Raw genomic sequence first — 22976 nt, 5'->3', positions numbered from 1 at the left:
GGTCGAGGGGGATCCATTTGAAGGTCTTACGAAGGAGGCGGAGGGTGTGGAAGCAGTAAGATGAGACAGAGTTGATCTGGCGGTCCATTTTGAGCTCGGAGTCCAGGATGATTCCCAGGTTGCGTGCGTGGTCTGTGGGGGTTGGTGTGTTTCCGAGGGCGGGGGGCCAACAGTTGTCGCTCCAGGCGTCGGGGTTTAGGCCCATGATGAGTACTTGTCGTGGTCCCTCAATGGTGCACTAACCTTGGGAGCGAGATCCAGCGGGAGCGATGACTGGTTCACGAAGCCCCCCCCCCACACTGTCCCACCGACGGAGAGATAGACTCCTTACAGCAGAGCAGGGCCGGAGGGGCTGGGAACAAAAACAGGGAACGTAGGAAAGTTCAAAAGGAATGTCTGCCGTCAACTTCCTGATACTTCTCAGGAGCACGTCTCTGACAGTCCCTGCGGTAAACATCGTTTACAACGATGTTTTCACAACGCGGTACCTTTACACCGCGGCTGTGCCAACGCAAGTCGTTACCACGACTTGCGCTGGAGGGCGCTCAAGGTCTAAAAATAGTTAATTTACTATCCTAACACCTTCCCTAGGGTCCACGGGGACTGGTGTTAGAATAGTAAATTAAACTATTCGAAATCCGCGCCCCCCCAACGCAAGTCGTGGTAACGACTTGCGTTGTCACGGCCGCGTTGTAAAGGTATGCGTTGTGACGGTACGCGTTGTACCGTCATATATCCGTCCCTGCAGGTGGGGGGAAGCAACACAAAAGACCGGTAAGACCCACTAGGCCTGCATTAGAATGAACCTCCCCACAACCCCCTACCTGCCCACATACTGTGGAACTCACTCAGGGATAGCGAGGTCTTCCCCTGAGAGCATGTGCTACGTCCCTGTTGCTCAGGAACAAAGAGGGTATGTGGAACCAACGGGACCTCGGGGAGCAAGGTATCCGTGAGCCGCCCCGGTTCCTACCGTTGACCCACCCTTTTGGCCGGCAAGGACCGTGGTGAACAAAACAATACAATCAATAAACACTTTCCTCTGTTAGGAGCGGAGCAGGGTAAGAGCGGGACCTCGGGGAGCTGGGCATCCGTGAGCTTCCCCCGGTTCCTACCACATCCAAACCAAGGCAGGAGCCCCCTCCAAATGTGAAACGGAACAAAACAAAGCCCAGCAGGCAACACCCTCGGGGCGCATCCTTCAGCGGCCCGGGGACACTTTGCAGCAAGCAGGTAAAGGCGTGCCTAGCCGGCGCGTACGGCGGTTCATCAGGGCGCTTCCTTCAGCGGCCCGGGGACCCTTCGTGGAAAAGCAGATAGTAGCGTAAGAACCGCTACTCAGGAACGGAGGTGCCGGAAGGCGCAAGAGGCGCGAAGGTGCCGATTCCTCTGTCGGCGTGCTGCAGGCGTCGGAGACGCGAGGATTCCGAGTCTTCTTTCCGCGTACAGTGCGGACAGGCTCAGGAAGAAACGGGCAAAGTCCACAAGGAGCCGCTTTAGGCCGCTTCAGGTGAGCAGAGTGACAAGCACTGGATCCCCCTGGAGGCCGGTATTATATAGCAGCCGGACCTCCAGGTAATACCCGGTGCGTGTTCGTGTGCCTGCTGGGAGACGTAGCCCTCCCAGCCCGACTACATGCGTCGGATCATGACATTACTTCTGTTTTGTTGGTGTTTAGTTGTAGGCAGCTGTTTTTCATCCATTTGGCGATGGCTTCCATGCCTTCACTAAAGTTGCGTCTGGCGGTGTTGGGCTCGTTGGATAGGAAGAGGATGAGCTGGGTGTCGTCTGCGTATGACACGATGTTGAGTCCGTAGGTTCTGACGATGGGGGCAAGTGGAGCCATGTAGACGTTGAAGAGTGTCGGGCTGAGGGAGGAGCCCTGGGGGACTCCGCAGGTGGTAGGTGTGGGGTCTGAGAGGAAAGGGGGGAGTCTGACCCGTTGTGTCCTGCCGGAGAGGAAGGAGCACATCCAGTCGAGGGCCTTGTCCTGGATTCCTGGGTCGTAGAGTCTGCGTATTAGGGTGCGGTGGGAGACTGTGTCGAACGCCGCTGATAGGTCTAGAGGGTGAGGGCTACTGTTTCTCCTTTGTCCAGTAGGCTGCGGATGTCGTCTGTTGTGGCGAGGAGGGCGGTTTCCGTACTGTGGTTTTTTCTGAAGCCGGATTGGGAGGAGTCGAGGATGTTGTGGTCTTCAATGAATGTTGCGAGTTGGCTTTTGATGGCTTTCTCGATGACTTTCGCTGGGAAAGGGAGCAGGGAGATGGGTCTGTAGTTTTTGAGGTCGGTGGGGTCCGCTGAGGGTTTCTTTAGGAGGGGGTTGACCTCGGCGTGTTTCCAGTCGTCGGGGAACGAGGCGGTTGCCAGGGAGCGGTTGATGGTGTGGCGGAGCATGGGTGCGATGGTGTTGGCGGCTCTGTTGAAGATGTGGTGGGGGCAGGGGTCCGTAGGGCCCCTGAGTGGATTGACTTCATTGTTTTCAGTGTGTCTTCGGTGGTGAGGGCTGTCCAGTCATCAATCGATGGTTTCCGGGTGTCGGGGGTGGTTGGTGAGGGTTCAGTGTGTTGGTTGTCTTCGTCGAAGTTGTCGTAGATGCTCTTGATTTTGTGGTGGAAAAAGGTGCTGAGTTTGTCGCAGAGGTCTTGTGAGGGAGGGATGTCGGTAGACTCGCTGGTGGGTTGGGCGAACTCCTTGTTGATGCTGAAGAGTTCCTTGCTGTTGTGTGCGTGGGTGGAGATTCTGTCTTCAATCGCTTTTTTCCTTGTTTCTCTGATGAGTTGATGGTGGGCGTTGGTGGCGGTAGCTGGATTGGGCCGGTCGTGCTGGGGGGGGAGGGGCCGCGGGGGCAGCAGGGGCGGGGAAGGGTAAAGGGAGGAAAGAAGGGATAAAGAAAAAAGGCAAAATAAGCAGAAATAAGGCACAAAAGAGCAGAGATGCAGAAAAGAGCAGAAAGGTGAAAGATGGAAAACGTAGAAAAACGAGTGAAAACGAGTGAAGGAGCAGAGGGAGAGAAAGGGAAAATGGGCAGAAATAAGGCACAACAGAGCAGAGTTGCAGAAAGGTGAAAGATAGAAAGGGTAGAAAAACGAGTGAAAACGAGTGAAGGAGCAGAGGGAGAGAAAGGGAAAATGGGCAGAAATAAGGCACAAAAGAGCAGAGATGCAGAAAGGTGCAGAAAGGTGAAAGATAGAAAGGGTAGAACAACGAGTGAAGGAGCAGAGTGAGAGAAAGGAGACAGAGGTCCACTGGACCACCAGGGATGAGGCGCACGGAAACCTGCGGGTGGAGGAGGGCCTCGATCACTAACACTCAAGAGTGCAGGGGAAGGGGCACCTCACTTAATGGTGAAGCTGCGAGGGTGGGAGAGCTATTTTACTGACAATGAGGAAGCATACATTTCAGCATAAGCCTTATATAAATTGGTCAGTATTGCTTGAATTTATTTGCAGGTGTTCAGCAGGAGATGGGCAAAGAGTCCACTTGAGTCCTCCTTCCTGGGTAATCCTGTGATTAGCCACTCATTGTGTAGCCTAGGCCTTGCCCTACCAATCAGAAGGTAATTTAAAACTCTTTCTAGAATGTGAATCTGAATGCACCACAAATCAATAATAAAGTTGATGTATTTAGTTAGCCACACCATTTTTACAATCAATGTGCACAAACATAATGGTGTTTGATTTGTTCCCTTAGATTTGAAGATTATTGTTTTCCATGGCGTTTCTTCCCAATACTTACTGTTTCTTCACTGATAGATCAGTTTAATCAAGTAGTCTTTTACATTTTCCAGAATATTGGTATTGATAGAGCGCGCGAGGCCACCCGACCAATAGTTTTCGCCGTTTCCGGCTTCAGGGCCCATATACTTTTCAAATCACCATATACATCGATCAGGTGACTTCACGAGCTCTACCAATTTGGTGTGTGTGTGTTCCCTGCTACCAATTCTCAGTGCACCCGACTTACCATCCACCGATGCAGGTGCCTAATGACCACAATGAATCAGGGAGCTAGCTGTAAAGGAAAGGCAACAAAATACAAACCCAACCAATAATATTCAAATACTGTGTAAATGACCACGGACAACTGGAAGTTTTAAAATGTTTATCTAAAGTTCAATGTTTTCTTGCATGAGATACAGTAAAATAAGGCAATCAATAACCAAGAAAATGTAAATCACATATGCATAAAGAAATAATGGCAGAGTAATCATCAAAGTACTAATAAAATGTAACGAGAAAAGATACTTATGCAAGTCAGTATTATCTAAAACAGTGATAGACTAAATGTGTGTGATTATAGAAGAACTTATAATGAATAACACGCTTCACTTAAGGTGAAAGGGCCTTTGAACAACCTAGGCAACGAAGTTCTAGACCATATCAGGAAATGACACACTGCTATGCAAAATATAATTTCTAACAAATGAGAAGACATAGAAATAACTTTGCAAAATTTTAAATGACTTTCAATAGTTGCGGAAAGGCATGGAAAATATCACATTTGCAATGTTGAACTTTATTGAAGCAAAAGTTAGAAATTCAGAAGGTGCAAGAATTTCAAGAGATTTCGGAGCAGTATTTACCTAGAAAGGTGTGGAAACCAAACCCTGGCCACGGGTCAGTTAAAGTCAGGAAACCCTCAAGGAAGGATACCCCTCAAAGGACAGCAGGTGCAGAATGGACACCCAGGACAGGACAGGATACCCTCGGAATAAGAGTCAGGACAGGACCTCAGGACAGGACAGCAAACCCTCAGGACAGGACCCTCTTCAGGACAGGACCGGAACCCACAGTTAGGAAGCAACGCCTGCGCTCCACCCGCTCTGCAGATATCGATCAAGACCCCGATTGGGTCAGCGAACTCCCAGCTAAGTGCCTTGCCAGCACTTTAAGGTTCAGTAAAACCTTAGTCTATGGTCAAATTCGGACAGAGTGCTCCGCAGCTCTCTGTATTTTCAGTCACCTATTGAGTGCGTTGGGTCAGTGACAGGTCAGCTAAACCAGACAAGTCGGACGGTTCACTAGGTGAACCCAGGGTAGATATACAGTTTTGGGACAGTGTACCACCCCCCAATGTTGCAAAGTGTCAGAATCCCTCAATTTCGATTGGTCCTAAGGTAGGATTTGGGTAACACACCAATCACAATATGCGATTTGAAGCCTTCATTTACATATTTTGGGACCGCCTAGCATGTTTGGGTTCCCATGAGCTAACAGTAGCACATCTATACAATGTAACATATAAGAAGCCACATTCGCTGTTCTCGCAGGGCAGAGGTGACTTTCTCAGGAGCATCTCGCCCATCACTGCCAGCTGGCTATGTTCCATCAGCCAAGGTCCCTCGTGCTGCCGAATGTCGCACAGGCGCAGAAGGGACCTCCAATATGGCTCTCCTCTCACTCAGACCCCCATTGCCCGCGGTACATGAAAAGTAAGCGAAAACAAATTAATACATAATAATGTCATTATGAAAACACATCGCAGGGTTTGTACTTTTAACTCATCATCAAGAAATAAACTTATGCAATTTAAATGTTAGCTACATTTAGACGAAATACAAGAGCAGTGGCACGAGCAGTACCACATGATAAGCACAGCTATGAATTACGCATGCGCATAACTTTCCCTCCACTTCTGCAGACGCGTCAGGACACGTGAGTGTGGCTGACGCATGCGCAGTAACTAAAATACAAGCGGCGGCCATTTTTAGAGGACATGGATTAATTTCATTAGAAATACACATAGGCAAGCGTCTCAAACTTTACTCAAACTTAATATAAACGTTAGTAAAACATACACGGGTTACCTTATTACACATAAATGAGGTTCTTGATTTCGGCAAGCCGCAAAATATGCGAAGCTTTGCTTCATCAATCCCCTCTTTGATGATATCTACTATCATCACAAATTATAATGGAACCAGATGCCAACTTTCTTTCACACTTTATAAAGTTCTATTTCTTCCAGCAACCGTTCTAGCTTTTCTCTTTCAGTTTTAGCAGGGTGAGAAGTCTTCACCTTTTTGTATATCTGATCATTCACTTCCTCTAATTCAATCTCATCCACACTTCGTTTCACCCCTCTTGCATTAACCTCGTGCTTTCTGGTGCGCTTGCGGTATTTACAGCATAAGAAAATGGAAAGTATAATAAGACCTATAATACCAATAGGCATCAGAATTTTGAATAATAAGCTTTTACCTATGCCAGCAAGCCAATGACCTACATTTGAGAGACCATCTACCAGTCTCTTCCAGGCACTATCAACCTCGAGTGGTTTGAGTTCCTTTGCCAAATTAGTAATGTTTCGCACATATCTTTTGATCTGTACACTTTTGTCCGGAATATAAGTGCAACAATGTTGCGCCTTCAACATCCGGCAGACTCCGCCCTCTTTCGCTAATAAGGTGTCAAGAGCAAGTCGATTTTGTAAAACCATTGATCTGATCGCAACCATTTCAGTATTGACCAGCAGGAATCCATGAGCTGTTTCAGTAGACAGCACATCTACTATAGTAGACAATTTGCAAATTCTGTGAGTGTTCAGAACCACTCCCACTCCAGGTATCAGTGCACTGAAAATACTACCCATAATTTCACCTATACTTTCTCTTTTACTACGCACTAAGCCATTAGTATCTTCATTGCTTCCAGCTTTCCCATTCACATGGTATATTTTCGGGAAGACAATGCCAAAGTAGCAGCTTCCATACCAGTGATCCGGCAATTTGAAATAAGCCTTGTCCCCACAAATATAATAAATTCCAGGAAACACAGGCTCTGACCCATTTTTGAAACCCCAACCTCCAATTACCTTGTAATTATGTTCGCATTCACTGGAACCAATGAAAACATTATTATAATAGCTAGTCTTCTCGCGGTGAAGACATAGCTTGCCTTTCTTTTCAAAATCCAGCAACAGAGCAGGACCCGCTCCACCAGATGAGGTGCCTTCCATGTTTTCTGCCCATTTTGGCTTTTTCTGACTTTCGTCATTAGCCTTCTTCTGAATTTTAATTCTCCTTTTCTCTGCCATGTTCAGGAACATCTTTTCCTGCTCACGCAAAGAACAAGTCAAGTTATCTCTGTGTGCGTCTGCTATGTCAATGTTCCCTATAGTCAGAAAGTAGTCTCCCATATATCTTATGGTGTCAGTTTTGGTATGTACAGGATTCAAGTTCCCACGTATAGGTAGTTCAGAAAAGATCACGTCATTGTTAGAGTAATAATACTGTAACGGTCCCCTTTTGTAAAATAAACTAGCTAAAATGCTACAGGAAATTCCATAAGTTAATGGCAGATGATGGTATGTCACGCCTTCAGCCACCGAAGTAGGTAGCTTCATGCAGACATAGCAATCCTCAATTTCCATAGTCTCTACATAGTGTATTAACAAGTTTGCGAAAACATTTAAATGTGTCCTGTTCTTCATGCCATGATAATGTAGTCCTTTCTCATCTGATGCTTCTAAGTCTCGTTTAGTTTGTCTCAATGCTCTCTCATGTCTTTCTACACTCTGTGTTGTCAGCTCTTCACTGTCAGTATTTACAACTTCAGTAGGGACAATGTTAGTATCTTTACTTACAGCAAAGGGAATGAAAATTGTTAATCCTATCCAGATAACTATCAGTACTACTATACTACATATACACACCTTGCAACACGTCTTAAAACGGCTGCAACTAGGTCTACCATTCACTGTTGAATCAGACATTTTAGCTCAGAAGGAGTCTCTTGAACCCCTCTTCGTTGCTTTACACAATTAGCTTACTTTGTGCAAATTCACGGTGGCTCGTCTTCCTCTTCAGCTGAGTACTCTGGGACAGGTTCTCCGTCACTCACGTCAGTTATATCAAGATCTTCAAGCTCCTCCAAAACCAGTGTCCATTCAGGAGACTTGTACTTTTTGTTTTGTCTTTTTATTCGCTCACTCCTTCTTTTGGAAGAGTCTTCTTCCTGCTCTGCTATTCGAGCACTTCTTCTTGCTTCTGCACGTTTTTCTTCCACTGTCTTTATTCTTAGTCTTAGTCTTTTTACAAACCTAGGCTCAAGGTTGTTTCTTTTCTTTATTCTCTTAGTTGGTACTTGGACTTCACTTTCTTTTCTTCTTCTCTTGTTCTCTTTATCTTGTGGTAATTCTTCTCCACTTTCTTCTCCTACTTCCCTTATCTGACTAGTTCCAGGGCTAGCATCAAATTCTTCTGCCTGGTTGCTAATCTGGCCTTGTTCAGGAATATTTTGTTTTTGGCTTTCAATTGTCTCTGTTTCTGTTTCTGTTTCCTGAACCCGTTTTTCTAACTCTATCTGATCCTGTTCAAGCACTTCGATCTCTTGATTTTCTTCTGCTCGAACTATTACTCTATGTCTCGTCTGTCCCTTATCCACATCAGGAGTTAATGGAGGAGTATCGAACACTTGCTCTGTATCCGGCACTTGTTCAATATCAGGTATTTGTTCAGTCTCAGGTACCTGTTCAGTATCGGGTATTTGTTCAGTCTTATTCACTGGATCTGTATCAATCACGTGCTCTGTCCCTGTCTGACCTTCTCCTTCCTCAGTTTTGATTTGAATCTCAAGTGGCTGAGGTTCTTCGCCTGTGCCTTGCTTTTCCTGACTAGTCCACTCTCTACCTTCACTAAGTCGTTCTCTTGTTCTGATAGGATCTTCGGTCAGATCAATCATCGGTATCCATTCTTCTGGCCATATGCTTGGCAGCTCGTCTTCAGCTACTCCTGGCTCAGTTTCCTGGACTTCTTCAGCAGGCTGGTTTCTTGGCAGTTCGCAGTCAACTACTCCTGGGCCAACGTCTGCTGTTCCTGCAACCTGACTGGTGCTGGGCTGCTCGTTGTCAGTTGCTACTGGTCTGGCTTCTTCAGGGTCCTCTGCTGGTTGCCCTGGTTCTTCAAATCCTTTGTCTGGCAATACCTTCTGGGTGTGTCCGGCGTGGATCCACTGGGGAACACCTGCGACTTTCACTGCAGTGGTTGTCACCAGGATTACTTGGCGCTTCTTTCCCCACCTGGGTGCCAGACAGCTTGATCGAGTGTGCTTCTTTATTTTGACCCAGTCTCCTGGAACCAAGTTGTGGAGAGGAGTCGTTGGATTAAGGATGCCGTCGTCTCCAATCTGGCGAGAGATAGAACGCACTTGGTCACCCAATCTTCTGCAGTATTCAAGCACCAAATCATCAGTAATACTCAACAGTTTGCTTCCTGGCACCCATGCTTGTCTCATCACTCTTCCCATAATGATTTCATGGGGACTTAGGCCTGTCTTGCGGTCTGGAACACTTCTTAGTCCCATCAGGACCAGGGGCAGGGCCTTCACCCAGTTCATGCCAGTAGCATCTGTCAGCTTTGCTAGTCTGTTTTTGATAGTTCCATTTACTTGTTCCACTATTCCAGAAGCCTCTGGATGGTATGCACAATGAAGTTTCTGCCTTATCCCAAAGGCCTTACACAGTTCAGCCATTATTTCATTGTGGAAATGTCCACCTTGGTCTGATTCAATAATGTATGGTATTCCGAACCTAGGTATCAGCTCTTTTAGTAAACACTTTGCTACTGTCAGTGCGTCACTCTTGGGAGTAGGGTAAGCTTCTACCCATTTTGAAAATACACAAACAATGACAAGGACATATCGTTTCCCTTCACAACGGGGCATGGTGATGAAATCAACCTGTATTTTTATAAAGGGGCCCCCTGACCTCCCAATCTTGCTCAGTTCAACCATGGTCCTCTTGCCTGGGTTCATCTGTTGACATGACAGGCACCTCTGGCAGAGGGACTCTGCTACCTTCCTGAATTTCTTGCTGTACCAAGTCTGTTGAAATACCAGAATCATGGCATCCCTACCAATGTGTGATCCTTCATGTATTAATCTTGCCATTGTGCCAAGCAAGTGTCGGGGTAACACAGGCATACCAGTTGGACCTATGATGACACCATCCACACGTCTCGGTCTACATCCATCCTCTTTCCATTTCTCTCTTTCTTGCCAAGGAGCCGACTCCTGCCACTCTCTCACCTCATCCCATGTAGGCACTTCCTCAAACACCTGAAGCTGGCAGCTGGTTCCTGGCCCCCCTCGTTTTGGATTTATAATATATCGATCTTTGGCACACCATTGAGCCACTCGATCAGCATAATCGTTTCCCAGTGATACTCTGTCCATGCTCCTTTGATGAGCAGCACATTTTACCACTGCCAGTTCTTTGGGCAACTGGATGGCCTCTAAAAGGTCATGAACAACCTTTGCATTCCGAATGGGAGTACCTGAGGAAGTCATGAATTCCCTCTGCATCCATAATTGGCCAAAGTCATGCACAACGCCATAACAGTACTGACTGTCAGTATACACTGTTATGCGTAAGTCCTTCCCAATTTTGCAAGCCATCATCATGGCTATCAATTCGGCTACTTGTGCAGACTTGATGTTATATAGATAACCTGCTTGTTCAATCTTTTCGAAAGACACTACTGCATAAGCAGCACTCAAGCCTCCTAATTCATGTCTTAGACAGGAACCATCCACAAATAGTTCTTTATCATGCTCCGGCAATGGTACTTCTTTTATGTCTGGGCGTGGCTTGGTACTGAACTCTGTCAGATCAATACAATCATGTTCATCATCATCCCTACCTTCCATTTCTGAGGGGTCAGGAAGTAAGGTGGCAGGGTTCAGAATACCGCACCTAACAATGTTTACATTTGCTGCGCCCACAAGAATCCTCTCGTATTTAGTCAGCCGACTAGGGGTGAGATACTGTGTTTTAGTTCTGGTCAATAGAATTACCACTCCATGTGAAACATAAACAGTCACAGGATGTCCCATGACAATGGACTCACTCTGTTCTAAACTTGCACAGGTAGCAGCTACTGCTTTTAGACAACCTGGTAACCCAGCAGCTACTGGGTCCAGTGTGGCAGAGAAATAGGCCACAGGCCTCCTGGTTGTGCCATGTTCTTGAGTCAGGACTGACAATGCGCAATTATCGCGAGTGTCACAGAAAAGGGCAAACTCTTTTGAATAATCTGGCATTCCCAATGCAGGGGCTGTACACAGACAGTTTTTCAGTCTTGTGAAAGCCATTAGACTTTCATCATCCCACTGTACAACATCTGGCATTCCTCTCGTGGTCATTTTTATCAAGGGCCTGGCTAAGGCTGCAAATCCCAGAATCCACTGCCTGCAGTACCCTAAAACACCCAGGAACATTCTGACTTCCTTTTGAGTACGGGGCAACTGCATCTTTTGAATTATTCTCACTCTTTCTGAAGTGACTTTTCTGACACCCTTTTCTATCTGGTGTCCCAGATATTTCACTGATTTCGCACAGAACTGTAGTTTGTCAGGGGACACTTTATGCCCTTTCTCACACAGGTGATTTAGGAGAGCAATGGTGTCAACTACACAGTCCCTGTGACTTTTAGACGCCAATAGAAGGTCGTCTATGTACTGCACTAATACAGAGTTCCCAGGTAATGTCAAAGTCTCTAGACATTTCTTCAAGATCTGATTAAAGATAGAGGGGCTCTCTGTATACCCTTGAGGGACCCGGTTCCAACAATACACGTGACCCTCGAAGGCAAATGAGAAAAGAAATTTGCTGTCGGGGTGCAGGGGTATCGAAAAGAATGCATGACACAAATCAATCACAGTGAACCACTCAGCATCCCAAGGAATCTGGTACAGAATTACTGCAGGGTTCGGGACAATAGGGCAGCAAGGAACTACAATCTTGTTAACCTTTCTCAGGTCCTGCACTACCCTATACTTGCCACTAGGCTTTTTGATGCCCATAATCGGTGAGTTGCATGGGCTGCTCATCACTTCTTGTATGATGTTTCCTTCCAATAATTTTTGTATCTCCAGAGTGACACCTGCTTTCACTTCAGCATTCATTCGGTAGGGCCTAGTGTTAGGATATACTGCATTGTCTTTGATGGCTATTTGTATGGGGTCCACATCTTTCATCAAACCCACATCTTTTCCAGTGAAATCCCACACTTCTGGTTTTACGGCTTCCTGTAGTTCTTGGGGCAAGTCCTGCAGGGTCAATCTTTTAAGTTCTGAGTCAGGTCTAAGCAACAATAATTTATAAATGCCGTCTTCATCTGGGGTCTGTATTTCGACACCCTTTGGTGTGCAAAAGATGGTACAGTTCATTTTACACAGCAAATCACGTCCCAGTAAATTTACTGGACTGGTGTCACAGACTACAAATCTATGCATCTGTTTAAAATTTCCAATTGAAATCTCCATTGGTTCGGTAACAGGAGTACTAATCAATTGATTAGATACACCTACTACTTGGATGTTTTCTCCCGAGAGGGGTAGGTTTGGAACGTCCACTGTTCTTACAGTAGAACGGGTAGCGCCAGTGTCCAACAGAAAGGTAACATCATTTCCGTCAACCTTTCCTTCAATATATGGTCCAGACTGGTCTACCGGCAAGGAAGCGCCAAGTACGCACTCCTCGTCCTCCCCTCTCAGGCCCCGTCAGTCCTGTTCATTACAAAGGAAGGTATCATTCAGCAGATACTGCGAAGTTGCTGTATTTCTGTTCTCCCCGCTTTCCCAAACCTCTATCTCTTCATTTTCTGCCTGTCTTCCCCTGTATACCTGTTTGGGTGCTCGAGGCACCTGAACTGTTTTTACCTGGGGTTGAGTCTTTCTTGGTCTTTCTTTCTGCGTCTGTGGAATTAAATCAGGAGTTGTCTCATTAACATCGACTAATTGGGGACACTCGTTTCGCCAGTGTCCAATTTCGCCGCACTGATGGCAGGGAAATTTTTTCATAGCCTCTTCCCTGCTAAATTTGGGCCGGGGCTTTCCTCCACCCCCTCCCCCAGGACTTTTGTTCTCAGCATTTTTAACCATGTTACTCAATTGTTTTTCCTGCTGTTCTGCGAGCTTCACCTGAGCCCACATAACCTTCTCCTTAAGGGCCTTTTTCTTTTCTGCCATCTCGTCCTCGCAGTACTTAGCGTACCGCAGGACCTCATCCATTTTCTTAGTATGCCAACAGATTTTATTGTCTTTTATCCACTGACAAATTTCAGGTCTTAAACCATTTACAAACCTGTAAATAAAGTGTGTCATATCCTTCAGGTCGATGTTGTCAATACCACTGTATGTTTTAAATACCTGCAATAACCTCTCATAGAAGGAGTGCACTGTTTCGTCCCTTTCCTGTGTTGTTCTATCTATTTTTGTCCAATCAGTTTCCTTGGCGGGCACCTTTTCTTTCAAGTGCTGAATTACCTGCTCATATTTTCGCATGACTTCCTTTGATGGCTCCCCTGTGTCCTTGTCTCTGGGATACTCTTCACTGGGCCAATTTATGTTTATTTTACACTGGGTCCATAAATCTACTGGAACCACAATGTCGAAAAACCCATCCAGGTCTTTCCACAGACATTTCTGTACCTTCACGAACCTCTCCACTTGCCGGTACCAGTCAACTGGTTTCTCTCTTAATTTTGGAAAATCGTTCGTGAAGGACACAATATCCTGCCTAGACCAGGGGACATGCACATATTTCCCTCCTGGAACTTCGCGCATGGGGCATAACTGCTCAGGTTTTTCTACCTCTCTTAAAGCAAACTCGGGAGTCACTTGTCGGGAGCGAACCTCTTCCCTCTTTTTCGCCCACCTGCTTCTCCATTTTTCCACATCTCCCCATTTCTGCAGTACCCCCATTAATTCTTTAATCTGTAGCTTCTTTCCGGCCACATTCAGATGTTCTATATCCTTGTCTGAGAAGTCTGCTCTGTATGGTTTCTGTAAGGGCTTGGATTTTGAGATATCTACCCCCATACTAATTGCTGTTTCGGTCAGTTTTTCATGGAGCACTCTGGTGTTCCTTGTAAAGCTTTTACATATGAACGACAATTCTTCCTCAGAGTAGGTATTCAATCGATTCAACCCCACATTTCCTGCCATTAATTCTTCTATTTCAACCCTCAGCTTGTAGAGGTCTAAAGGCTTTGTTTGCGGAGTCTGCTTTTCTAATTCACGACTCCAACTCTCAATTTCATCCGGAGTTACCAGAGAGACATTCCTAGTACCTGTTGCTGTCTCTAATTTAATTTCCTTTGCATTAAAAGGGTTATACCTCAGCTGTGTTCCCTTTGCGGTCTGTTTGTTTGGCAATTCCAAGAATGCAACTTCAGACTCGCACTCACTGGACTGATCATCTATGATGATTGGTTCCTGTCTCGGGGTTGCTATGACTGGGGTCATGACTGGAGTAATCGGATTTCCCTGACCATTTCCGTATAACGGGACCACCGGTCCAATAGTTACTGGAATAGTCAATGCCTCAGGACTGGTATTTATCTGAGAAATTTTCTGAATTATTTCTGTTCTTTGTCTAGCTAGAGCCTCTTGCTCCTTTTCCACTAGTACCCTTCTTAGAGTTGTGTCATGTAATATCTGTGGGGTCAATGGAGGAGTAAAACTCGGGGCAGTAGGCGGAGGAGTAAAACTCGGGGCAGTAGGATGCGTTTCACTTGGTCCTCCACCATAATTTGGCTTCGGGAATAAAGTTCCAGTATTAAAGGACCTGCGCTCTTCCCCATATGGAGGTTGAACAAAAGGCAGTCCTGAATTCGATGGTTTCTCTTCGCTTTCATACAAGGGTCTGGGGAAAAAAGTTTTTGTACGTGAATATTTTTCTTCCTGACTTGCGGGCACTTTGGGATATATATCCCTTGTTTCCGCCAGTTCGGGTTTCTCAGGATAGGGTAATACTTGACCACCCCCTCCCAGTCCCAGGGACCTGTCTTCTTCCTTTTGGAAGGGGCGTCGGGGAACATCTCCTACACTGGAAGGTCGGGTTCCCTCATTGTAAGGTGGCGGACTTCTGGTACAGATGTCATCTATTAGTTCATCATCTGAATCCCCTAGGGCCCCCCAATGCTTACATTTTTCAGTACTTTTCCCCCCCGCTGCAGGGTTATGACATGCCGGCATCATGGGAAACAGACCCTCAACAATCATGCTCTGCCTCCACTGTTTCATCCTTTTATCCCTGGACTCCTGTTTCAGCCTGGGGTACCACTTGGTCAAACCCTTGTCCATTCGGGGTCTTTCTCTTTCAAAAGCCTCAATCTCCCATTCCTCTAATGCTTCATACTGCGTTAGTCTCGGTCTGGGATGCAGTTCATTCATTCGGGTTCTTAAATTAAATAAGATCCTACCATTGAAAGTACCATCTAACGGAAAAGCCAATACTCCGTCATCTTTTGTGTACTTCACCCAATTCTCCAGCCACACACAGGTATTGTACCCTCGGTCAAACATCATGAATGAGGCAGGAGTATTGGGTGCTGGGACAAGAACACCTTCCCTAGATTTAATCGGTTTGTCCGTTTTAAAATAATTTTTCACCTTATTTACAAGGGACATTTTTCTCTTGGTTCCGTACATAATATCGTATCTGTTAGCCTTCCACTGATCCCTTTCAAACCCTAGATGTCTTGGATCAGGTCGCGTCTTTGTAGTCCGCGAGTGCCACATACGACTTCTGCGCTAACTTTGTTTACAAACTACCTCCAATCAGAATGCGCTTCAGAAAATCGTGTAACCAATGGGTGCGCGACACAAAATAAGCTCTGCCAATGGGTGCGCGGCCCCTTCGTGAGACAGTTCCCACGCTCCGGCGCTCACCCCTCCTTTACAATTTCAGCTCCGCTACCCGCCCGCTGTTTCTACCAATCCCAGCGCGGCACAGAGTGACGTCAGAGGCGCTTCGCGACTGACTCCCTCCCTTCACAAGGTAACGGAAACTTTCTTTCTTTTAAAGTGCTCAGTGCTTGGTTATTTTACAACAAATACACATTCGCCACAGTGCTCAAGTGTCTAGACAGAGATAGAATTCTATTACTGCAAGTAAACTACTTCCATTTACTTTTCACTTGCTGCGGGCAGATCTCTTCCGCCTACCCTTCACTCTAGCATCGGTGAACCTGTTATTCCCCTAAACTCATCCACTTCTTTCCGGGATATGTTCCGAGTTTAAGGTTTCTCAGCGGACCCCTCTGCTTTCACGCTAGCTCCGAGGAACCTGCTACTCTTCCGATGTGACCCTTACTAGGTTACGCCACTATGGGAATTTTGCCAATGAACCCCGTTACTGTCATTTATTCACACATGTATTCAGAAAACCCTAGTTAGTGCTTCCCGGTTATCCTAACCTGCACCTAACTTTCCTCGAACCTGTGACCTCAGGACAATGGATTCTATTCACCACTTGCCCTTTCAATTCCCCGGGGAGTTCGGACAACACTTAACAAGTCGATTTACAAATGCATTGATTAGTACATATAACAATATAAGAACAAAAATAATGACAATACAGTAATTCATAAATTTCAGCAGCGTATTCACAAGAGAGTGATCAGTTCCCTCAGAACAGCCGCTCTTTTAGCAGCAATAAAATATAATAGCAGCTTCCGACTTAACTAGCCTAACTAGTCCCTGCCTTACTCTCAACTAGTCCCTAACCATCCTCTGATCTACCAGAAAAACTGATAGAGCGCGCGAGGCCACCCGACCAATAGTTTTCGCCGTTTCCGGCTTCAGGGCCCATATACTTTTCAAATCACCATATACATCGATCAGGTGACTTCACGAGCTCTACCAATTTGGTGTGTGTGTGTTCCCTGCTACCAATTCTCAGTGCACCCGACTTACCATCCACCGATGCAGGTGCCTAATGACCACAATGAATCAGGGAGCTAGCTGTAAAGGAAAGGCAACAAAATACAAACCCAACCAATAATATTCAAATACTGTGTAAATGACCACGGACAACTGGAAGTTTTAAAATGTTTATCTAAAGTTCAATGTTTTCTTGCATGAGATACAGTAAAATAAGGCAATCAATAACCAAGAAAATGTAAATCACATATGCATAAAGAAATAATGGCAGAGTAATCATCAAAGTACTAATAAAATGTAACGAGAAAAGATACTTATGCAAGTCAGTATTATCTAAAACAGTGATAGACTAAATGTGTGTGATTATAGAAGAACTTATAATGAATAACACGCTTCACTTAAGGTGAAAGGGCCTTTGAACAACCTAGGCAACGAAGTTCTAGACCATATCAGGAAATGACACACTGCTATGCAAAATATAATTTCTAACAAATGAGAAGACATAGAAATAACTTTGCAAAATTTTAAATGACTTTCAATAGTTGCGGAAAGGCATGGAAAATATCACATTTGCAATGTTGAACTTTATTGAAGCAAAAGTTAGAAATTCAGAAGGTGCAAGAATTTCAAGAGATTTCGGAGCAGTATTTACCTAGAAAGGTGTGGAAACCAAACCCTGGCCACGGGTCAGTTAAAGTCAGGAAACCCTCAAGGAAGGATACCCCTCAAAGGACAGCAGGTGCAGAATGGACACCCAGGACAGGACAGGATACCCTCGGAATAAGAGTCAGGACAGGACCTCAGGACAGGACAGCAAACCCTCAGGACAGGACCCTCTTCAGGACAGGACCGGAACCCACAGTTAGGAAGCAACGCCTGCGCTCCACCCGCTCTGCAGATATCGATCAAGACCCCGATTGGGTCAGCGAACTCCCAGCTAAGTGCCTTGCCAGCACTTTAAGGTTCAGTAAAACCTTAGTCTATGGTCAAATTCGGACAGAGTGCTCCGCAGCTCTCTGTATTTTCAGTCACCTATTGAGTGCGTTGGGTCAGTGACAGGTCAGCTAAACCAGACAAGTCGGACGGTTCACTAGGTGAACCCAGGGTAGATATACAGTTTTGGGACAGTGTACCACCCCCCAATGTTGCAAAGTGTCAGAATCCCTCAATTTCGATTGGTCCTAAGGTAGGATTTGGGTAACACACCAATCACAATATGCGATTTGAAGCCTTCATTTACATATTTTGGGACCGCCTAGCATGTTTGGGTTCCCATGAGCTAACAGTAGCACATCTATACAATGTAACATATAAGAAGCCACATTCGCTGTTCTCGCAGGGCAGAGGTGACTTTCTCAGGAGCATCTCGCCCATCACTGCCAGCTGGCTATGTTCCATCAGCCAAGGTCCCTCGTGCTGCCGAATGTCGCACAGGCGCAGAAGGGACCTCCAATATGGCTCTCCTCTCACTCAGACCCCCATTGCCCGCGGTACATGAAAAGTAAGCGAAAACAAATTAATACATAATAATGTCATTATGAAAACACATCGCAGGGTTTGTACTTTTAACTCATCATCAAGAAATAAACTTATGCAATTTAAATGTTAGCTACATTTAGACGAAATACAAGAGCAGTGGCACGAGCAGTACCACATGATAAGCACAGCTATGAATTACGCATGCGCATAACTTTCCCTCCACTTCTGCAGACGCGTCAGGACACGTGAGTGTGGCTGACGCATGCGCAGTAACTAAAATACAAGCGGCGGCCATTTTTAGAGGACATGGATTAATTTCATTAGAAATACACATAGGCAAGCGTCTCAAACTTTACTCAAACTTAATATAAACGTTAGTAAAACATACACGGGTTACCTTATTACACATAAATGAGGTTCTTGATTTCGGCAAGCCGCAAAATATGCGAAGCTTTGCTTCATCAGTATTACTAAGGAAACAATATACGGTGAACTGATCAGATTGAACATAACAAAGTAGAATTTTCTGGTTTTCAATGCAATGGTGGATTATGATGTTATGTTTGTCCCGCATATCAAATGACTAGTACTACTTGCCTGCCACTCAGCCCTGTTACTGTACCCCAACACTGATTCAGTATCTCCATTTGTTCAAGTAATTGGTTCCACACACTCCTCTAGCCAGTACACCTCTATAGTAACCTCATGTGTAGTCCCCCCACGTCCAGCAGGCTCTGTTAAGAGCTTGGGGACTATGATCAGTAACGATCTGTCCATGAAGGACCAGATGGGCTCAGTGGTCTCTGCCTGTTTTTTCCACATGCGAAGAATCTGAAAGATCAGTAAATTCTTGACCACTGAAGCTTTGACTTTGGTCATTTTATCTCTGGTAATTTCCCGCATTGACTATGCCAACTCACTATATGTTGAAGATCAAAAAGGCGCGTAGCTGTTGCACCAATCGAGCGCACTGCGTTGACTGGGAACTTTTCCCTTTCCAATACACTCCTTTCATCCATTTTTTGTCAAAGTCTTTAAACCTTTAATCATAATAGTTAAACCATCTCTTCCTTATGAACACCACGGAGACAACGAAATTCCATTTGGATGTTTATTTAACATTTTCAAATGCGGCTGCTTTCCATTCCAGGCTTTAAACAACGGCACGTGTACTTTAATGAGCATCAACGTTGGCCCTGTTTATGCAACCCAATGCATTTCGAGCCTTAAGCTCTTCATCAGGGGTTTCTGCAAGATAACAATAAGAGATGCTATTCCAATTGTGTCAAAATATACTGTTTCAAAATAAAAATCATTAATGAAAATAACTTACAAAGTGAAAAGTGAAGTATCAAACACAATACTAATCTCCAACTCACTAATAATACATGATTCAAAACAAACTATAATCACCTCACCAATCAACCCACCATCTGTTTGCATCACCCGACTAATTCAGATACCACCCTCGATCAAATACAATGAAATAAACACCCCCATCTTTGATCTGTGCCCACTCTGTACCTTATGAAATTCGAGCCTTTGTAGTTAGTCTATCCGATGTTATCCTCTCAAACTCTCCTCCAATTAACTCTTGCAACTGCTCTCCCAAATGAACCGTTCTAAGAAGCGAAGCTCTCGTTCACATGTCTTCAATCAACCTCAATTAAATTCACTATATGTTGGCATCCGAGCATATCAATGACATTGCTTGCAGTTGGTGCAAAACCAAGTAGCCAGGTTAATTTTCCTTCAGCCTAGATGGCATCATGTCAGACCTCTGATGAAGAGTCTACATTGGCTTCCTGTGGCTAACTGTTATGCCTTTGAGCTGGGATGTACCATCTTTAAAGCCCTTGATGGGAATGACCCAGTATTCATTTCCTCTGGGATTCATCGCTATAGCCCCTCTCGGGAACTGTGTTATTCCGTTCCATTCTGAACTTGCTGACCACTCCCTCGTTCAAATGCATAAAACATGGGGGACTCAGATTTGCGGTCTAGGCCCCGCATTTCTGGTATTCGCTTCTTGCGGAATTGAGGTCAGCGGCCTCTTACGCACAGTTCAGGAAACAGCTTAACACCTGGCTGTTCGCCCAGGCATATGGTTAAGTTAAACTGTCTCAGTGATGCAGCTTCCCTTTTGCCTCCAGCGCCATGAAACAGTTTGGTGTACATGCGCTTAATAAATATTTTTAACATAACATGTGTCCTATGCTACTCCAATGCACATCAATGCTGACCTCTATTTCCATGTAATTCTAGTAGGTTTAGAAATGCTCCTTTATCCGGAATTGCTGCACCCCCTTATGGTTCAATAATGGTATCCCGTTGTTTAGTGACCGAACCCCACTTTGTTAATGGCATTGTATCTTGTCCTGATGTACCTCTTATAATATATTATTATTGAGATCCTTCTTGCACTCTTGTAAATAATCCTGAGTCTAGATCTAAAGCATTGCTGATGTCAATATTGGAACTCCTCGTATAGCTTTGGCAATGGTTCTCCACCAGACCTGCAGTCTCAGTAATGTCGTACCACTTCTGGAATGCTTCTTACAGTCTTAATAATCTTCCTTAGTCTTCACCTGCAACACCTCAGTATTCCAACTGTACTGGCATCCCTTTGACCAGCTTAACAATTCTCTTTAGTGTGACTTGCAGCACTGCTAATGCTGTATCATCCTTGAAACCTTTCTTTCAGTCATGGCTATTGTTTTCGATCCTGATCTGCACTGCTAGGTCTATATCATATATTAGGCCCCTGTTACAGTCTGGATAATCCTGACCCACAGCAATCCTGATGCTATACCAGTTCTGCACAGTTTTGACCTACTGAAGAAAACTGTGATATGTGGAATTATTTAAATGTTAGCCACTGGTAATTACTATGGGCCACAATACAGCCCTTCATTTTATGCACAATATGAGACAAAAGACAGGAAGTAGCCTTATGTGAATCAACCTTCCTCTTGCTCCAATATGATCAATCTGGCACCAACTGCTAGGCTAGGTACCCTCTGAGTGGAATCCCAAGCAACTTGGAGCAGTTTCAGCCTATTTTGACCAATATTGTTCACCTTGAGTTTAACAGCACATTGAGCATGAACCCATGCCTGCTCATAGTGATGTCATCAATTATATCATTTGAGATGTCACCAGTGATGTCATAAATGATGTCATAGAACATGTCATGAGTTCTGTAATATATGAAGACATAATAAGTGCATGGTGGGGGCGCAAGATATAGTTAGCTCTGCTAACTGTAAAAGGTGAATTTTTTTTTAGTACATAATGTTCATGTTATCACTGACGAATTCACCTCACTATAATGTTACTTTAACACTTCTTTTTTTAATACATTTGCAGTTTTTTCAACGTAAAGTAATATTTTACTACAATACGTAAAGCCAACTCAGCCCGTCCACGGCCTTTTACATAGGGCCTGGCCTGTGTTCAGGCCCTGCAGCAAACTCCTCACAGGCAGCCACCCAGAGGCAACCAACCCTGTGCTGGGCACGGCCTTTGGCCGTTCGTGCTTGGTGTGGGATTAGTCAGTATCAAGAAGTCTTTATTCGATTAGTTCATCATAAAAGACATAAAATACAGTATATACATATAAAACCTATAAAACAAGTATTAAATCATTTATAACTAATCAGCTTCTTATACAAATATGAGAAAATTTTTACAAATGGACTCTGCTACAACCATAGGTTAGCATGTTACAAAAGACTATACAGTCACCATTTGGTTAAATTTGATACGCCTGCGTCTAAGCGCCCAGGCCCACCCAAGGAATTTGGCGACCCCCACAACAATAAGGCACTCCAAGTTGGTTTTTAACAGTCTCGTAGCTTCCACCGACGATCTTGTGCCTAAGTGTCTACAAACCGGACTTAGCCATTTAACTCTGGGGGCAGTATATAGAGGGCACACATACAAAAGATGATTCAGGCTTTCCCCGATACCTTGACACCTGGGACAACACCCCGACCTATCTGTTCCCCACTTTTTAGTAAACTCCCCAATGGGAAGCGAACCGCATCTGAATTGAAAGAATAATTTACGGTCCAGGGGTTTAGATATGGTATCCCAGTACCATTCAAGCTTGGGTGCATCCTTGTGTACGATAAACAGTCCAGTAAGGTTGCTAGAGCTCGTTTTCAAGTACATGTTATGAGTCACCCAATCCCAGTAACATTTTTTAAGTTCCTTTTTAGAGGGAAAAATGGCTGACTCAGGCGAGGACCAAAGATCTCCAAGACCCAAAGCTAGTAAAATGGCCTTGAGGTCATTGAACCATCCGATGTTTGTGGCTCCAAGGCTATTCTTGACCTCCAGGCATGCAGCAGCATAATAATGAAGTTCTGGGGTTGTCCACAGACGACGCCAGAAGGTTAGTGGACGAAGTCTAGCTTGGTCCACCACCGAGTGGCACCCCAGATCGTAAAGAAGGGGAGTTAGTGGGGTCGACTGTGGCAAACCTGTACACATTCTCAAAAACTTATTTTGAGCATGTTTCAATGAATCCAAATTGCTGCCACCCCATAGTTCCGCACCATACAGGACTGCAGATAGAACCTTACCACCATAGATCTTAATAAGCGGGGACATCGGCCTCGTAAATGACCCTTTGTGTTCCTTAATCAGTGCCCCGCCCAGCTGTTGGTGTTTCAGGGTCATGAGCTCGATCTGATGGGTCCAGCTCAAGGTGTCACTAAAGGTAACTCCCAGGTAGGTGAACTGCTTAGTTTGCTCCAGGGGGATATCCCCCATGGAGACCCTGGCGGTTATTTGTTTATGCCCCCTTAAAACCATAAATTTGGT

Source organism: Lissotriton helveticus, chromosome 12 (assembly GCF_964261635.1).
Source record: "Lissotriton helveticus chromosome 12, aLisHel1.1, whole genome shotgun sequence".
Classification (NCBI taxonomy): Eukaryota; Metazoa; Chordata; class Amphibia; order Caudata; family Salamandridae; genus Lissotriton; species Lissotriton helveticus.
This window is presented reverse-complemented; position numbering follows the sequence as displayed.